Source organism: Equus asinus, chromosome 27, assembly GCF_041296235.1.
Source record: "Equus asinus isolate D_3611 breed Donkey chromosome 27, EquAss-T2T_v2, whole genome shotgun sequence".
Lineage (NCBI taxonomy): Eukaryota > Metazoa > Chordata > Mammalia > Perissodactyla > Equidae > Equus > Equus asinus.
The window spans coordinates 26590553-26607634 of record NC_091816.1 but is presented as its reverse complement, the minus strand read 5'-3'; the positions used below and the strand labels follow the sequence as shown (position 1 = coordinate 26607634).

Sequence of the window (17082 nt, the reverse complement as noted above, 5' to 3'; positions counted from 1 at the left end):
GCTGTTGTCATAGTGTTCATTCATTTATTCATTCAACGCATACGTTTAGATCAATATGGTATATGATGCAGACACAAAAATAAGCCAAATGGAAAGGGTCCTCACTTACATCAAAGTCAAAGTCTAGTGAACTAATGATTGTATGATCTGGAACTGAGATAAATGCTCTGAAATAAAATGCATGGTTTATAGATAACATTTCATACAGAAATCGAACAAATCCTGGAAAAGAGGAGAGAAGGAAGGGCAGGGACATCTTCCTTGAAGGAGTAATGCTTGAGTCAAGATTCACTTATCAGCCAATATCTGTTCAGTGCCTATCATGTGACAGGCAGTATTCTAAGCGCTTGGAATACAGTCGTGATCTGAAGAGACTGAAGTTCCTGCCTTCCTAGAGCTTGTTTTCTAGTGGGATCTGAAGAATGAATAGACCTTAGATAGAAGGGAAAGAGGATTTGAAAAACATTCCAGAAAGACGGCACAGCATGAACATAGATCCTGGGTGGAAGGGAACATGGCACATCCCAGGAATGGCTAGGGCAATGTAGCTGTAGCTACAGAGCTAGAGAGAGGCCAGGGGGAGGGAAGGTCATACGACCATATAATTTAATCTCTAAAGTAGAGCAATCTTGAGAGTGAAAGACGCATTATTAATCATTTGTTGTTGTTGTTAGTGCTGTCGAATGGATTCCAACTCTTGGCGACCCTGCGTACAGCAGAGCAGAACCCTGCCTGGTCTTTTTGCACCATCCTCTCACCTTCCAGTGCTCTATCAGATAATGCTGCACTGCTTTTTGTAGGGTTTTCTTGGCCATTTATTTTTTTTTTTGGAAGTGGGCAGCCAAGTCCTTCTTCCTAATCTGTCTTAGTCTGGAAGCTCCACTGAAACCTGTCTACCATGGGTGACTCTACTGGTATTTGAAATCCCAGTGGCATAGCTTTCAGCAGCAGAGCAACAAGCAGCCACCACAATATGACAACCAACAGAGGGGTGGTGTGGTTCCCCGACCGGGAAACAACCCTGGGCAGCGGCGATGAGAGCAACGAATCTTAACCACTAGACCACCGGGGCTGGCATTGTTAATCATGACAATAAGCAAAAGCTGGTACAGTTCTAGCAAAGTGGGATGCGTGGATATCCTAGTCAGAGGTCACGTAAAGATTTTAACATGACCACATTGACATTGTTTTAAAAAGATCCCTGTGATTACTGTGGATGACTGATTTGAGGGGCACTGCATCAGTGTGTGGAGACCAGTTGCTGTGCTATTGCAGAATCCAAGTAAGAGATGAGTGTGGCCAGAGCTAGGTGGTGAAGAGCACCAGAAATGGAGAGGGAGGAACAGCTTCGTAGGAGTTTAGGAGGCAACTTTAACAAGACTTGGTTGGTATTAATTATCTGTTGTAGAAATGAGTGGAAGAGGGGGTAGGAGTGGGGAGGGCTGTGCTGGAGGAAAGATAGTTGAAAAAGAGGTTCAGGTGCCAAGACCTGCCCTTGACACCAGCAGCTAAGTCCCCAGGGAGTATTTTGAACGCTGATTTTGATGAATCTGAAGATTGCAGTGAGCAACACGACTTCCATTAGTGATTATTGGTGAGAGAATAACCGAGGCTTTGATACTGGGGAAAAGTTGATAGAGCTAAGTGTTCCCCACCAGACGATGAGGACCAATCTGTGCTTTCATCACAATCGCAGACAGAGTTCATGTGCTTTGAAGAGAATTGGAGATCTTGGCAGCTTTTGTGGCTCAAGAAGGAAGAGCAAGGAGATGGAGGGTGGTTTAACATTGAAGGTTCCATGTTGGGTGCAAGAACACCAGAGTCAAGAATAGAACATTAATAGGAAATGACAACCGGACCAGCAAATAGACAGCAAGAGCTGTGATTTGCGGACATTGATGTTTCGGAGACATTTAGCTGAAATGCTCAACCAAGGCTATATTTGGAAGCTGAGTTTAATACATAATTCAAAAACCACCTTCACTCATTGCAGTTTGAAATGAGATGTTGAAGTGGTTGTCCTGTGAGAGTGCAGAGTGACTCTTTATCAGTCATTTCTCTGGCCAGTGTGTGCTGCCCAGGTAGAGTTGTGTCTAGTTCTCTGAGAGCTTTCGATCAATCTGATTGCATTTGACCAGGAAGGCCTCAGTGAAGATGTCACTTCATCCTTCACCCTCAGGCACAGTCAGGACAGAAAACAAAGGAAACTGGAGTGACCAAGGCTTTCAATTACGGGTCAAGAGTCCTTTACCCTTCACTCCCAAGCTTCATACCACTTCATGGTTAGCCAATTATTTTACCCCTTTGCCTAGGAGTACCCATCCACAAAACTGTTACGTGCAAAATATTCCCTTGTCTTTACCGAACAGAGGTACCAAAGAAGAGAAATGTAAGCTCGAACAGTGAGTCTCCATGTGTGTGCACATGCAGCATTTTTCTTGAAATATCCTGACCACCTCTCACTTCTGCACAACCCTTATTTTAAAATTCTCTAGAAATAAGATGTGGCAATAGTTCAACCCGAGACCACATGTGAAATTCAGGTTGAGACTGGGTGCTGTAAAATGATGTACCTTGACTTCTCTCAAAATCAAAATATTCAAGTACACAGCCATTTAAAAAGGTATTATCAAAATATAAGTCAAGACACTGGAAGATGTTCATGATAAATTATTAAATCAAATATTAGGTTATAAAAGAACATGCTCAGTATCATTAAATTCTTATTCTTCAAACAGGTATAGAAAAGGACTTGAAGAATATAAAGTAAAATCTTAAAAGTAGCAATCTCTAGGTGGTGAAATTAGTAACAATTTTTATTTTCTTCTTTTGGATTACCTGTGTCATCTAAATTTCTTACAATCATGCACCACTTATGTTACATGGAAGCATGTATCTTAAGATATAACATTCAATATTCGTAAATATACATGGAGCCTTACTATATTGCCATCCAGTAGGTGAAACATGGCTATAACAAGGCCAATTTAGTGTAATGGCTAAGAACACTGACTTCAACATTGGGCTTGCTTTGCTACCTTTGGTAATTTAATTAATCCCACCACAACTCAGGTGTCCCATTTATAGAACAGGATCTTAATAGTCACTAACTCTAGAGGTATTGTACAAACAGAGGAAAAATATGTTTAAAAAACGTTTCGTGCGTAGGAAGCTCCCAATAAACATTAGTTAACCTTACTATCACTTAAAGTTATGTTCATCTTAGGGGCCGGCCCAGTGGCATGGTGGTTAAATTCACATGCCTTGCTTCAGCAGCCCAGGGTTCGCAGGTTCGGATCCCAGGAGTAGAACTACACACTGCTCATCAAGCCATGCTAGGCAGTGTCCCACATACAAAATAGGGGAGGATTGACACAGATGTTGGCTCAGGGAAAATCTCCCTCAAGCAAAAAGAGGAAAATTGGCAAGAGGTGTTACCTCAGGGCCAATCTTTCACACCAAAAAAAAAAGGTTATATTCATCCTGAATAGGTGCCAGGAAGGTTCCACAATAGAATGTTACATTTTGGGGACAAAAAGTGCTTTCAGGATGGCTGTCTCTCATGAAGATGCATGCCAAACACATGATAAAATGAGTGGTTTTATTGGCAACTGTTAGCCAGAGGGACGGACCCCTCCCCGCCCCCCCGCCCCTCGCATGTGATTATCTCACAGCCTTCCTGATACTTTTAAGCAGTTCTGGCTGCCCACAGACTCTTGATCCATCCAGTGTAGAAATTCCAGCACTGACCCTGGAAAACATACCCGTTACCATTCCTGAATGTTTTTGTTCACTCCAGACACTGAACGGAAGCTTCCATTTGGGGAATATCCAGGTAACTTCAAGGGCAGTAACTGGTGATCACAAAACTTTATTGACTGAGTCAGTTTCTTGGCACTACAGAGAGTTTGGGGTAAATGTGTATTTGGGGCAACATAATTTTACTCTTTTTAGGACTGTGCTAAAAAATATATATATTCATTGAAAATGTCCAAAGTACAATTACATAATTTGCTGCTTTAGTTATTTGAGCTGAGAAAGTGTGAGAGATGCATCTGAGTGTAACCCCCTTGGCCAAGTCCTGCCTCTGACCTCAACGGAAGTCTAGCAGCAGCTGCTGGCCTATCTTACTACCGAAGGCTCCTGAATGCTGACAAATTCAACAACTAGACCCCGAGAGCCACTGAACATAGGACAATTAGATGGGAACATGAGATCATGTGTGTTTTCAATACCAAGGGCACACAGGAGCCTATTTTTTCAAGAAATTCTAAAGTATAAACATGTCTATGAATATGTAGTCCTCAACCCACTTCCTTCTGACTAATCTTAATGGCCTTTATTAAGGTGTATTTTATATGGATTTTGTGCGATAGAGGAAAAAAGTTCCACTTCTTGACGGTGTAATATACTAGACCGGTTCTCTTTTTTGAGATGTCAAATACCTACTTTATTGTAGTGAGAAAGTGACAGTCAATTTAAATCAAAATTTATGGAGAACATTAGGAGCTGGAAGGACTTCGGCTAATCACTGTAATGTCCCCAACAAATGGTAAATGAAAGCATAAGGAAATTGAGTTAACACAAGTTAAAAGTTCACATACTTACAGAATTATATTAGAAGACCTACAACTTAATTAAATTATCCGAAACTGCTCATTTAGCTTCTATTGTACTAGTGAACATTTATGCAATTTTACTGTTAGATAGATATTAAGTAATAGGTTTGCATTGGGTCAAATTGGGAGAACCCTAATAAGGCAGAACAGGGGAAAGTTGAATTCATCATGAAGCATCTTTCTGAATCTTTACATTGAATATTATTAGGCAGCGATGTCCCTAGTTAGTTGGTTACTCTCTTATATCTATCATTCTGACATTTTGAATAATTGAAAAATCAAACAGGAATTTTGTCCATGGAAAAAATAATCTGATGGAGAAGAAATGTGTTATTGATCACCTAATCTTTGAAACTTTTTTCTTAGTCTTGTTTTTGCTTTGTCAACTGTAGAAGCTCACAAAGTGGTCAATGTGTGGAATTTTACAAATTAAAGGCATTATTTTTTTTATTTTTTTTTTGGAGGAATATTAGCCCTCAGCTAACTACTGCCAGTCCTTCTCTTTTTGCTGAGGAAGCCTGGCTCTGAGCTAACATCCGTGCCCATCTTCCTCTAGTTTATACGTGGGACGCCTACCACAGCATGGCTGCCAAGCAGTGCCATGTCCGCACCCGGGATCCGAACCAGCGAACCCCGGGCCGCCGAGAAGCGGAAAGTGCGAACTTAACCGCTGCGCCACCGGGCCGGCCCCAAATTAAAGGCATTATTAACAGATTTGAGACACAGGACAATTTTGTGAAATGCGAAAGACAGAAATTTACATATAAAATCACATAATACTTGTTTCCTTACTTTGAATCCATTTAAGGTCAGAAAATTCTTAAATCCAAGGTACCATGCTGTAGAATTGTTACTTTCAAAATACTTTTAAACACACAGTGCAGGGTATTCGATAACTGAATGTATGTGGTGTTTCTTTCTTGTATGGCTACTAGCTTAACTTTGTCGAGAAGAGCGGAAAGTCTTCATAACTGAGGTTTGCCACAAATTACACGTGCATGGCTCTTTGTGGGGACATCTGCAGTAAGCCCAGAACGGAGCTGTGCTCCTTCCAGAGAATGCCAAAGCAGCTGGAAATCTTGTGAGTGACTGAAGCAATGTGGCCTGTCATTCAATCCTTAGTAAACAATTTACACGTAGATCTGTCATTCTTTTGTGTTATAAAACCTTTGGAAAAATTCTCCCTTTTTTTTTTTTCTTTTCGGGTGGAACTACATGTAAAGAATACATGAATTGCCATAATACTTGGTAACGTATACATGCACACACTAAGAAATGAGTAAGAAAAAAATATGGCTTCCCGCAGACTTGTTTCGAGCTGCTTGCTGGGGGCTGGGGGGGAAGCTGCCTCCTCTCCACTGCATTTAGAGAATTAATTCTCATATGAAATGAAAGGTCCCGTCCGATCCTATTTCACGGTAGCTTTGAGTGCTTGACTGTACCAAAGCAAAGGGCATTACTTGATTGTTCACTGTTGACATCACTTTACACCAGAAGGTGGCAATTGTTTTAATAATCACACTAACAAGTCTGTTTTGCCTTCAGATTGGTTTTTTAGAGATAGTGTTCATTTGGTTCTTGTCAAGCAGATGCCTTTTAAAATCAGTCGCGTTCACTCACAGATTTATTTCTCAGGATGGTTTTCCCACTGCCACCAACTGGCTAAAATATTATATGTCTTTTAGGATAATGAAAGCTACAAATTTCCTATATTTCTCCTTGATAAACCTTGTTTTTTCACCTGAAACAATTAAAAGATGCCATTGAAGGTGAGAACGCTAGTGAAGTGATAGCATGATAAAGTCTAAGTATATCGTATCCTTCATAACATGAAGAATGTGCCTTCTTTCTCACTTACAAGGAAAACTGGTGAAGAATTTCTCCAGCTGACCAAGATACCTGTGAAGTGTAGCGTACTCATAAGATTTATGTCGATACACAATGAAAAATCATTCACATATAAATCACAAGGCATTTATGTCTAACTTACCTCCCAACACTGCAAAATCCCATAAATTCTTCAATTAAAACTGAGTGGAAGATAAAAGACTTCTTGAAGCCCAGCAGGTCACAAAGAGCCCATAGGCCTCCTTAAGCGTATGACAAAAGGCACAGAAACATCCAAAATACCAAGACACGGTAACTGCCTGAGGATTTATCTCCTAAGACAAGGTTCCAGAACCTGTCATCTGAACACTGTTGCCATCCATAAAGAAAGAGGAAGAGGAGAGGGGGAGAGAATAATGTTGGCTCTGTGAAACCACAGCATTCTTTCCAGATGGTCTCTTTTTCCACAGCTTAGGTTACCTACACGACAAAAGGAGAAGAGGCCAGGGGTGAGCGCTCTTTTTTTGTAAAACTGAGAACTCCAGACATTTGTCATCCAGAAAAAATGCCTGCCGCTCAGCAGGATAGATTTTTAAAAATTTTTCTCAGAGCCTTTCTCTAATTGGGCTTCCTCAAATTTTCACACATCCTTTCCCCCAACAAGTTTACAAAAGCCAAAGTTCCCCCACACCCTACCACCAGTGGCAGGCCCATAAATCACGCGAAATTGCAAAGGATTTTCTTTCACGTTGTGCAATTAACTCCTATAATGTAGAAAAACATTTTATAATATGTAATATGGGAAGGCAATAGCAAATAGCATGTCAACTTCTCATTAGTAAATCCTAATAATGGCTAACATAAAAATGCAACTATCTATTAACATTTTTTTCTTCAATTCACGTTTAAAAGAAGAATATTGCAATGTCTTTTAGTATCTGTACAATATTCGTGTAGGAATTTATTATAGCAAAATGATCTGGCAGGATTAAACTAGCGTGAGCAATATGAAAATTTAAAGATAGCTTGAATGCCCATTCTTTAATTTTACTAAAATAATGAAAAACATATATTATTTGAGCTTACGAAGCATGTAAATACTAACTCAAACCAAGCGTATGTTTTGTACATATATAGTGCATTTTTCTACCCAGTATTAAAAACCATTTCTCTTTTTATTCTTTACTTGCTTGTATCCCCTAGAAGTAAAAAGAATTATGAATCTTGAAAATCATCCACCAGCTCTTTCTAACCTCCATCATAGTTAGCAAACGTTTCTCTTTAACTTTGAGGAATTGCTCCAAGTGGAAATGTGAAATCTAAATAAGAGCTTGTAAATTTTAATAGCATAAGTAGAATAGAAGGAGTTCCTCTGTTCTTCCTTTGAAACAGGCTGGCATTAAAAGTTAGGCTGGTTGGGAGGTTTTGTTTGTTTGTCAGGAAACATTTAGATGTAAATATTAGACTATTAAAATGGGACTCAGAGCAAGAATTGACTTTTGCTTCCCAGCTCCTGGCCTGACCCTGGCTCAGGCCTCCAAAGAAGCCCGTCTACAGTCACACCCAGACTGGGACACACCCAAACAGGGCCTTGCCCAGACACTGCGCAAATTAACACACCACTCGCACAGCCCCAGCCCTGCAGGAAGCTCACCAAGACACCATCACCCAACGATGAACATTTGCAAATTCTAAACATCCTCTACTACTAAAAAGAAAAGAAAAATCTGCACCTTCCGTGTCTCTTCTTGACGCCTGTGTCTACCCACCATCACGCACAGGCCTTTTAGTATTGCCTGACGAAAGGGAGAAGCAAGCTGGGGCCGAGGAAGAGGAGTGGAGAAAGATAGGAAATACATTCATCAGTTTTCTTTCCCATTCATTTTATGGGCTTTCTATAGGAAAGTGTTTTCTCTTAGTTTTCTGCTTTATTTCTGGCATCAGCTATGTTTGAGTCAGCTGTTGAGTGAGGAAGATTGAACGGTAGATTGAAGGTAAGATGCAGCAGGACTCTGCAGGAGAGTTAGGTTATCGGTACAAAAACCTTCTTACTCTTTTGTTTTGTTTTTGGTTTGAGCACTCTCAAAGGTAAAATGGGTCCCTAAATCACAGATTATGGCTCTGGGGAATTTACAAAACATCTTCTGAATATAAAGACTGAGAGGCAGAAGGCCTTGGGAGGTACTAACTTTGCCAGTTACTCACTGAGTATTTTTGAACAAGTCCTTTAACCTCTGTGGGCCTTGATTCTTTATTTCTAAGATTATTCTAACTTTGCAAGTGAATATTTTGAGTTCTACCCAAGTGTATTTGGTGTAAGGAAGAAATATAACATGTTTTTCTTTTTTTTCTTTCTTTTTTTTTTTTTGGTAAGATTGGCCCTGAGGTAACATCTGTTGCCAATCCTCTTTTTTTTCTCCCCAAAGCCCCAGTACGTAGCCGTATATCCTAGTTGTACGTCATTCTAGTTCTTCTATGTGGGACGCTGTCACAGCATGGCTTGATGAGCGGTGTGTAGGTCCCCGCCCAGGACTGAACTGGTGAATCCTGGGCCGCTGAAGCAGAGCTCTAGAACTTAACCACTCGGCCATGGGGCCGGCCCCCATTTTTTTCTTTAACTTGTGTTTCATAGAGAAATTCAGAAAGAATTGCTAACCCAGCATAGATATGATCACAAACCCTCCCGGCTAATCACTCAAACCCATTCTGAACTTCCTCCTCTCCCTGGGCTGTCCGGTGCTCATAGGCTACAGAGTTATGGTTCCCATGATTGAATTCAAAGAATATGAATGAAAATGTACCGATTAAAAGAAATGCTTATTTTTTGCCGATTTACAAAATAAGTTAATTCCTACAAGCTAAGTCTGCTTTCATTCAAGGTTATTGTGGGTCAATAGATGGGACAATTGTCTAAAAACTAAAATTGTGCACTTTTGGGGGGAACACACAAAATAGTGACTGTGACCACCTCGTAGTGAAAGGAACCGCCTCTTCATTGGATAAAAATGAAGGCATATGATGTAATATGAGACCATTTGGTGCTTGATGTCAATGAATATATGCTAAGGAAGCATCAGAACATTTTTCTTGTATTAAGCTTTTAGGCCGTGTTGTGCCAACATGCACTGGTTGAAGACAGCATTAATATTAATGAAGGATGGAAGTCTGAGATTTAGTGACTCGCACTTCCCGACCCCCACCTTACTTCCTTTCATGCTAAATCCATTAGTATAGATGGATCGACATTAATAAACAAGAAGGACAAATAGCTCTCCATTCGGGGACAGTTTTACTTGACCCTTGTACACCCTGCCCATACATGGCCACAAGATGTTTGACCTATTCAATGACATTTATTTATTGATTTGTGAGCCGATTTTTCCCTAGGTACCTTACACTTCTTATACTTAATATGTATTAAAAAGTTAAAATCTCTGAACAGGGAATGCTTCAAAAATAAATTGAGGAAAGAGCCTGTCGTTCATCTTTGCAACCCTTGGGACCCTTATATATGGTTTTTCACAGTGGCGTCTACACCACAGGTGCTCCATAAATGCTCATTGAATGGAACTGAATTGAATTGCATTGTCAGATTCTGAACTGTTTTATATGATCTTATTATCACCTTCTCTCCCCCTGTAGTCATAGACACATACCTGAAGATATATGTGTATTTACACATTTTTAAAAATAATTTTACTCCAATGGATCCAGACAAAACATATATTGAATTTTTCTATAATGGGTTGATATTGAAGACTTTAAACCTTATGTTTACAAGTGACTTTTGTTATGAGTATGAAAAGAACCATAGGGTTTTCTGGATGAAATTCAGGTTAAAACTGATTAACTATCTGATAGTTGAAAGAAACCATATCGATCATTTGACCCTATGGTCTTCAAAGTATATGCCTTGTCACCTAGGGGTTTCTTCAAGCACCCCAAGGGCTACCAAGAGGCAGGAGGGCAGATAAAGGGACACAGGCAGTGATTAGGGCTCACAGGGTCCCTCCATCCCTTCAACAGAGAAAGTCCACTTCAATGTGTTTGATTTACCAATACGTTGGGCTTCTCTGTAAGAATGCATTTGAATGACAGTATTCACTGCTTTAAAAGTAATTAAAGCCACAATCTTTAATATAAAAGGAGAGAGAGAGAAAGAGCTCTTTTCAAACAGGTAAGCTTAGGTGCAGGGACTTTAGACAGCTCTGTCAAGGTTACATGAGTTAGCTACGGCGTATATGAGTCACGACCAGAAACCAGGTCTCCTGACACCTGATCTGGTCACAGCTTACCTAGAGGTGGAAAAAACCATGAGAGAAAAACAGACTTTCCTAGATTAGTCTGGGTCACCCCAACATGCATCCTATTCTATAGGTTGTACCACAGTAACTCAAAAGAAACCGAAAGTCAACTCGCCATCAACTAAGACCAATGTTGACCTTCGCTCCCTGCTAGTCACAGTAATTTGCAAGAGGCTAATGCCTATTGAGCCTTTATTGACTTTTTTAAAACTTTCAGACTCTTTCTCTAATACTGCAGAAAACAAAATTTTTCGGCTTCTTACTCCTAAGGCTATTAAAAAATATACATAATCGCTCTGTTACTTCAAGATGCTAGGATTCTGGTTTTAGTTCACCCCATGATGTCCAACATACCATAATATCCACTTAATTTGTAATCCTACTCTTCAATTTGATATTACTTGTAAAAGAAGTTTTAGTTTTATAAATAAGTATTGCATTTATCTATTTATCTAGCATCACATTTATTATTAAGAGTTGTTAGTCAATGCTACCAAATATAAATCAATGCTATATAGTATTAGCTATAAGTATATTTGAGAAAAATACAGTTTACTACTTCATAGTAAAATTTAATGCTTTTAATGTGCTGTCATATTCATAAAGGCAATATTGACTCAGTCCATCTGATTCTATGCTACAACAAAAAAATCGTTTTCATTATTAACCAACTGAAATCTCATTAAAGTTTAAGATTTTCAGTATATGAAGAATTATTTATTTGATGATCAGGCTTATGCTTTAAACTCTTAAAACTGCTCAATGACAACAAACTTTAAATTCTTTATGTAATATCTAAGGTTAATTTACCTTCACCTAATGATTGCACAAGGTGACATTATTCTAGAGACTGTGTTTTGAATAAAACACTACCCCAATCTCTGAGAGTATATACGGGGGTGCTTTTGCAATGGACAGGCAAAAGCAATAAGGTTTAGCAACAGACCACCCCATAGTGGGAACTGCTTTTCCGCCTGGTTTTTGTCAGACCAACAGCTGTTCCATCAGTCAATTAGTGACCAGGGACAAAATGCATTTTTTTTTAAATCAATTAGCAGGCCCTCCAACTGAATAAAGATCCCTGGGTATGCTTTTCACCAACAAAACAAGAGCTAGGAGTGAATAAAGCTAAGGAGATCATAAATTCTTGAAAGTACAGTCTGAAAACCTGAGAAAGCCATACAGAGGTTAGCAGGTTATTCCTGCCCTTGGCAGGACTCCAGTAACTCAGCCAAGGCAGACAAGAAATATATACATATATTTTCCAGTATATTTTTTCAGTATAAATGTGTATATGTGTGTGTGTGTGTGTATATGTATTCAGAGAATGAGATCCCCAGTCTTTCTTATTGGTTAATTTTACTAACAGCCTTCGCTACGTGGAACCCATTGTTATTCAGTCTCTTATTCCCCACTCAGTGGTGGAAACGCAGTCATGTGCCATCCCAAGATAGACATATAGAATAGCTATTGATTATCTTCCATAAAATCCTTCGTAATTTTAGTATTAAACATCTTTCTGTCTTCTTTAGAGAAATAATAAGAGTTTATTTCATCTTTCTTCCTAGGTTTTGTCTTCTAATGCTTTAGTCCTACTTTTGAAATAGCATTGTTGTCCTCAATTTAATTTTCTAAGAATAATGGTTTGACTATATTAGATGCTTTAATAGTATTGCGTTATAAAATTATAATTTCCCCTCGTAATAACAAATTTAGTATTCAGATATACGTATTTAAAAGCTCTCATTAAGCGTGTATAGTTGACCAAACTTCAGAATAGAGAAAAGTGAAAAACATAATTCCCACTCAATAAAAAGAAAGCTGCGAGCCCTCCCTTACAGCCAACATACTGACATGTATTCACTGGAAAGTTCAGTAGACCAATTTGAGAAAAGCAGCTCAAAAACCAGTAGATCTTTCAAAACAAGTTCAAATAACCAGCCAGAAAGACAAAAACCATGCTAGGTAATTAGAACTGAAGAAAGTTCATACCAAGAACTAGTTGGAAGGGTGAAAGAGCACAGAAGGGATGCTGAGGTAAACTAAATATCAGTAGCCACTGGAAACAAATACAAGCCTAGGGCTGATGTCGCCCAGGGAACAGTAACTGCGGTAGGTAGCTTGCAACCCTTGGCCAGAGGTCCTAAAGGAAAGGGCTGAGATTTCCGTAAGGTAGAACCTGAAAGAAGGGACCCTGCAGGCCTGGTGCTCACACCTCTGAGGTGAACAGGTGCGGTGGTGGTTTGACCAGCAAAGGGTGGGATGACTGGTGATGGTACCTCCCAGGGGCATAGCAGAGCTGGTACCAACATTGCCAAAGGACACTGGAGGCTGGAGCCTTATCTTTCTTCTGCTACTAGGGTGTTGCTATTGGGGTCTGGGAACAGAAAGGAAGGTTTTTTTCCTTCCTCTTGCTTTCCAATTGTCTACCACTTGCAGAAGCTTACAGGAAGCCAAGTGCAAGGGAGTGTGGGAAATGTAGTTTGCAGACTCTCAGCCCTAGCATCGCAAAGCAGAGTACAGAAGAGTGGACTTGAGGCCTAGAGACAATAGGTAAATAACCAGCACACGTTTGTGTCTGAAATAACTTGCCCAGACTGGATTTTGTTCTTTAAAAGACGACTTATGGCAGGTTTACAGTTCCGCATCAATCATTTGGCCTGGCAGTTGGTAGAGTTAAACAGATTTACTGCATTTTTGAGGAGGCAGAAAACATCAAGAACAAGCTGGCATCTGCACATTGTGAGACTTTTCCTGCCTGCCGGGTGTTTTAGGCAACCACCATTCAAACTCCCAGGAGTGGAAATGCTATCTTCAGTCAGGCCAAAATATTTATTAAGATAAATCAATACAAGTTGAGGTTAAAGGGGAGAACCTCTGGTCTAGATAGAGGCTTTTCAAGTACGTAGGACACTCTGCGGTTTGGTTGACAGGCAAAATTCAAAGTCTATACAGTGTATCTGGTTCATCAAGCCTTTCTAAGGATCCCACCCCTTGTCCACCGTGTATTCAGAAGCTGGATCTCTGCCAAAATAGCCCAACTTCAAAATTATCTCTCATCTCGGGGGCCGGACCAGTGGCCAAGTGGTTAAGTTCATGCGCTGTGCTTGGGCAGCCCAGGGTTTCACTGGTTCGGATCCTGGGTGCAGACACGGCACTGCTCATCAGGCCATGCTCAGGCGGCGTCCCACATGCCACAACTAGAAGGACTTACAACTAGAATATACAACTATGTACTGGGGGGCTTTGGGGACAAGAAAAAAAAAAGAAGATTGGCAACAGATGATAGCTCAGGGCCAATCTTTAAAGAAAAATGTCTCTCCATCTTTACCTCACCCTTATCTCTTAATGCCCCTCTATGGATTAGGAAAGCCAAGATCTCTAAAAAATATCACTCCAATGTAAGAATCAATGCTTACTCTCCCATAACCATTTCAAAGATACTTTTATCATAAAGTATGCTAGTTACCTCCAAACCAAGCCTTTACTGTTAGAATTTTTAAAAAGAATGCATATTCGGGAGCAGTAGGATCGTACTTTGGACTTATGCGACAAGTAAAGAAGTTCTCCTGAATTATTGAGAATGGAAGTTTATTAAATGCTCTTAGAAAGGAAGATGGCAGCAGGAACAGTACAGTCCAGTCAAAGGGTACCAACTTCCAGTTATAAAAAAATAAGTCATGGAGATGCAAGCGTGATGACTCTGCAGCATGGTGACTATAGTTTATATTATTGTTTTGCATATTTGAAAGTTGCTAAGAGAGTAAATCTTAAAAGTTCTCATCCCAAGAAAAAATTATTTAATTATGTATGGTGACAGATCTTAACTAGACTTATTGTGGTGATCATTTTGCAATACACACAAATATCGAATCATTATGTTGTACACCTGAGGCTAATATGATATTGTGTGTCAAGTATATAAATTTAAAAAAGAGCTCTTAGAAAGGAAGATGGCAGCAGCAGCACAGTTTTTCAGTCTCTGTAAATCCAAACATAAGAGCAGATACAACAGCTCCATAACAAAACCAAAAATCCCCAGATAGGGGCCGGCCCAGTGGCACAGGGGTTAAGTTCGCACATTCCGCTTCCACAACCTGGGGTTCGCTGGTTCGGATCCCAGGTGTGGATCTAAAGAACTGCTTGGCAGGCCTCACTGTGGCACGTGTCCCACATGTAGAGTGGAGGAAGAAGGGTGCGGATGTTAGCTCAGGGCCAGTCTTCCTCAGCAGGAAGAGGAGGATTAGCGGCAGATGTTAGCTCAGTGCTAATCTTCTTCTTCAAGAAAAGATCCCCAGACAACATTTGCCAACAAAGGTATTCTACACAAACCAAAATACGAGAAGGTGGAGACAGACCACCAATACCCAAAGAACTGCCTGGTAGCAACGTCCGTGTAGGAGGACGCAGAGCGAGGTGAGAGGGTGGCATCGAAGGAACCTGAGAACATGAGTCCCCGTTGTGACCAACATGCCAACTTGTATTCACTGAAAGCATGGTGGACCAGTTTGAGAAGAGCGCCTGAATGGGGAGAGTTTTGCACAATCCAGTACCAAGTGATTGCAAAAGACTCACAAAGGCCAGAAGGGGTTGGGCGGTGCAGGCACTAGCAATGCTCAAAAATGACCAGGAGGCACTTTTCTAGCACAGGGCCCCTCCAGACCAGGTTATCCATCAGGCACGATCTCCACAATGCCTGGGGTCCACTGTCCTTGTAGGGCCTCAAGGAAGGTTTAAATTTCTTTTAAAGTCAGAAGGAAAAAAGTTCACTTTTAGGTCAAAAAAAGTGTTTTAATATATTCATCTTTCTGTCCACATGGTTGTAAAATATATTTTTAACATTTTTGATGGAGGAAGGAACCCACAAAGGCTTAGGACCTACAGAACTTATAATGAGCCCTGGGCCCACTACAGAGCAGAAATTGCTGGGAGTGGCGTCAACAGTGAGCAGGACAGGGACAATAGAGATGAAGTCCAGGGAAAATCCAGACCAAAGGTAGGAGAAGAAGAGAGCCAGAAAATCTCAGGAAGCCAGCCACCGCACTTTTACAGAAAGCATCAGAAGAGGGAGCTCTGTGAAACAGGAAAAGCTTCCCTGAATCCCGCCGCATTCTTAAAGTTCAAGAAAACTAATTTCGTATGGAAATGAATAACAGAAAAGTATGGAAGTCAAATCCCATACAACATTACGATGAGAAAAAGAAGAGAACAATAGCACGCCAACAATGAAAGCACACTAGAAAGATGTGTCCTCAAAAGACATCAAAACAGTAACCTACTATTTCAAAACGAGCTAAAGACATTAAGAAAATGATACAATATGTGAAAGTGCAACATGAACCAAAATTAGAAAATCTCAGAAATGAGGTGACAGACTTTAGGAAAGAATTATAAAGTAAAGTAAAAATCACTTTAGAAATGAAGACTAAACCAGAAGGAACACCAGAGCTTAGAGACACCATAGATAACGTCTCAAGAGAAATAGAAAGTGAAAAAGAGGAATTTTTAAACATCAAAGAGAAATGAAGAAATGGAGTAAAGGGGTTCAAGGGAAGATGATCCATATCGAAGGAAAGAAAAGGAAATTAAACAAATGGTTAATACGAATCTCGGAAGAAGGAAACCAAAACGAGAAAACAGAGTCAATACTAAAAACGATAACTCAAGAAAAGTCCCCTGAAATAATGATTGAGAACTACATGTTAAAAATGCACACTTCATTCCTGAGACTCCAGAATGACCAATATCAAAACATAATCTAGTAAAATTACTAGACTGCAAATATAAAGAAAAAATCCTTTGGGTATCAGGAAAAAAAACTTCATGACTTATGAGGAAAAGAAAATTAGATTATCATCAGACTTTTCAACAGCAATGCTTTATGCCAGAAGAAAACAGAGTAACATATTTAAAATATTCAAGGGAAGAAAGTGTGAGCCAAGGATTTGATAGCTAGCAAAAGTGACTTTCAAGAATAAAGGGCACAGTTAAACTGTTATCAACATGCAAAAACTCAAGAAATATTGTTCCCATGAGCCCTTCCTGAAGAAGCTAGTGGAGAGGAGTGTATGGCTAGAGAGACATTAGCTTAAGGGCTGGTGGTGAGCATTAAATATATATTTACTCATAAAAGTAAGAGGAATTGAGGGGTAAAAGGTAGAGAGTATATTATGTAATAGTTATATGCTCTGACAATGCAGATGTAACACAATTATTAACAAATGGGGGGAGAATGAGGAGAACAGATACAAAAGAATCTTTACGTTCTCAGTAATCACATTGGTGATGATATTTATACTGTTGTTTTGAGACTGTTGTATGTATAATTTGAG

General features: G+C 39.8%; 1 long non-coding RNA gene across 1 annotated transcript in view; it reads right to left on the bottom strand.

Annotated features, from left to right (window-relative positions):
* Positions 1 to 5821: 5821 nt before the first annotated feature.
* LOC139042252 (uncharacterized) overlaps positions 5822 to 17082 on the bottom strand; it is a 52530-nt gene continuing 41269 nt past the window's right edge. The window contains exons 6-7 of the long non-coding RNA XR_011498760.1: positions 6610 to 6926; positions 5822 to 6518 (exon numbers count right to left, since the gene is read on the bottom strand). This is a non-coding gene — a long non-coding RNA (uncharacterized lncRNA). The remainder of the gene's footprint in view (positions 6519 to 6609; positions 6927 to 17082) is intronic.